The sequence below is a fragment of the Lycium barbarum genome, chromosome 8 (assembly GCF_019175385.1).
Source record: "Lycium barbarum isolate Lr01 chromosome 8, ASM1917538v2, whole genome shotgun sequence".
Taxonomy (NCBI): domain Eukaryota; kingdom Viridiplantae; phylum Streptophyta; class Magnoliopsida; order Solanales; family Solanaceae; genus Lycium; species Lycium barbarum.
In genome coordinates this window covers 17,708,251-17,711,215 of record NC_083344.1, presented here as the reverse complement: position 1 = coordinate 17,711,215, position 2,965 = coordinate 17,708,251, and the positions used below count along the sequence as shown (strand labels likewise).

At 41.1% G+C, this 2,965-nt stretch overlaps 1 non-coding gene across 1 annotated transcript; it reads right to left on the bottom strand.

Moving 5' to 3' along the window:
- Window positions 1-296: 296 nt before the first annotated feature.
- On the bottom strand, window positions 297-403 carry LOC132608526 (small nucleolar RNA R71). Its single transcript, XR_009570438.1, has one exon. It is a non-coding gene; the product is annotated as a small nucleolar RNA R71 (small nucleolar RNA).
- Between the last annotated feature and the right edge of the window lie 2,562 nt (window positions 404-2,965).

The window sequence follows — 2,965 nt, the reverse complement described above, 5'->3', positions numbered from 1 at the left end:
CTGGTTGGAGCTACAAGTGTCAAAATTGACTCCTCTCTCTACCAGCTATTGAAGCTTGAGGGTTACTTTCGGAACTCTACCGATAATGATCCTCAACGACATTTGTAGAACTTTGTGGATGTACGTGCTCATCACATCCAAAACTATATTTCACAAGATGTTATTCGGCTGAGGCTTTTCAAATATTCCTTTGCTAGAGAAGCAAGAATGTGGTTCGAGAAGCTGCCTCTGAATTCTAATGGGCAGAGATAGTAGCAGTCTTTCTCAAGAAATGGTATCCTCCTAGCAAAAAGGCTGAGATCCGTGACAAAATCTATGAATTCAAGCAGCATCCGGGGGAACAATTATACGAAGTTTGGGAGAGATTTAAAGAATATCCGCAGAAGTTTCCAGCTCATGGTTTTCCAGAGAACATATTAATGGAGAAGTTCTACCGAGAGCTGGATCCAATAACACAGTCAATTGCAAACAACGCAGCTGATGGTTGTTTTATGGCTAAATCTTACAATCGAGTTACTAACATACTTAACAGATTGACTATGCACAATCAGGCTTGGCACTCGAACAATGCTAATATTGTACCCTATGGTAATGTCATGATCCAGAAGATGGTGAAGGAGAATCAGGATACTTAGCAGACATTGGCTCAGTTTGCAACGAATATTTCTTTATTGATCAAGACGTTTGATGAGAGGCAGACTAAGAAAGTAAATGTTTGTGAAGACACTTCAGGTATGCCGAATGGGATATACCAAGTCCAAGAGGGCCCATATCACGAGGGACCTCCTATGCAAGTTGAGGATGTTAACTATGCTAACTATACGTTCAAGGGGGACATCCATGGGGGTTTTCAGAATCAAAATCGAAATCAATGGAGACCTCAGCAGTGGCAAGGTGCATTCAACAACAGCTAAGGGAAACTATAACAACAAATATGGTGGGTCGAACCAAGGGAACTACAACAACAATAACAATAACTTTGGAAATAGAAGTTCCAATCCCTACATTCCACCAAAAAAGGCAGTCAAATGATCAAGGTAGTTCGAGAGTTGAGACGATACTTGAGAAGGTTCTGGAAAATCAAACCAAGTCTAAAAAGACGTTATGTAGGCTAATAGAAATAGTGGAATCTCATACAGCGGCTATTTAAAAGCTCGAGTCATAGATGCGTGATATATCTAGAAGGAAGTACCCGCCTAAAAAGGGAGAACTTCATAGTGATACTATTTCGAATCCGAAGAATGGGGGAGGCGGTGTAGACCGTGTGTTTGCTATCAGTACTCAGAGTGGTAAAATACTCCAATGTGATAAAAAGAAGGTTGTCAATCTCAAGCCAATTAATGAAGAGGAAGAGGTGCAGCCTGATGCACCAACATAATTATTGTTGATGAGATTCCTAGTGGAGAGAAAGTTGTTGCTATTCCAGAAAGTTCGAAGTTGGCTGATGATAAGAGCAAGCAAACCATAAAAGGGGCTCTCCGCCATTTGACTCAGCTTTTCAAATCTAAACCTCCCTTTCCTCAAAGATTAGTGAATACGAAGGAAGATGCTAAGTTCGAGAAATTTTATGATCAGCTAAAGCAGTTATCTCTGAACTTTCCATTCTAGGATGTTGTCAAGGAGATGCCCGATTTTGCTAAGTACTTGAAAGACCCGCTGACCAAGAAGAAGATGGTGCAACATGAAACTATGAGTTTGACTCACATTGTGAGTTCCATTATTTCAACTACTACTGTCCAGTAAAAGAGAGATCCTGCGGCGTTTACTATTTCTTGTTCTGTTGGGTACCATGAATTTGCTCATGCTCTGTGTGATAATGGGGCGAGTATAAATTTGATGCCACTTGCTATCTACAAGCAATTAGGTTTGGGGATTCCAAGGCCGACTACTATGAGATTACAGATGGCTGATAGATCTATTAAGCGGCCGGTTGGTGTGGTTGATGATGTTCTTGTGCGGGTTGGTAGATTTATGTTGCCCACTGATTTTGTGATTCTTGACTGTGCTGTTGATCGGGATATTCCTATTATTTTCGGGAGACCTTTCCTTGGTACGGGAAGAGCTCTTATGGATTCGGATAAGAAGGAAATAAAATTCCGAGTCAATGATGAAGAAGTGACTTTTCAGTCAAGTAAGGGGATGAAGTTACCAAGTGCTTATGAGAGAATTTCGGTGATTGATTCTTTTGATGTTGTTGATGAATCTGCGTAATTTAAGATGGAAGAAGAAAGTTTGGGAGAAGCTCTTACTGCTATTCTTGTCAATTTTGATGGTGATGACATAGAGGGTTATGTGGAGACGGTTAATTCGCTTGCTGGGTTGGGTTCATATTCTTACCACCCAAAGAAGCTTAATCTTGATCTGAAAAATAGAACAACTCCTCCAGCAAATCCTTCTATCGTTGAGCCACCGAAACTTGAGCTTAAGCAGCTCCCATCACATTTGAAATATGGGTTCCTTATTCCAAAAAACATGTTACCAGTGATTGTTTTAGTATTACTGACTGAGGAGCAGATCGAGAGGCTTGTGGAGATATTGAGTAAGTATAAGCGTGCTATTGGTTAGACCATCGCAGACATTCAGGGGATTCCTTCTGGGATCTGTGAGCATAAAATCCAGGTGGAGGAGGATAGCAAGCCGAGTGTGGAACATCAAAGGAGACTGAATGAAAACATGCAAGAAGTCATAAAGAACGAAATCATCAAGTTGTTAGATGCTAGAGTTGTTTACCCTATTGCTAATAGTAAATAGGTGAGCCCAGTCCAATGTGTTCTGAGAAAGGGCGGCATCACAGTGGTGCCCAATGCGAAGAATGAATTGATTCCGATGAGGACTATGACAGGTTCGAGAGTTTGCATGGACTACCACAAGCTTAACACTGCCATTTACAAGGATAATTTCCCTATACCTTTTATTGATCAGATGCTTGATCGGCTAGCGGGGCGGTCTTACTGTTGCTTCCTAG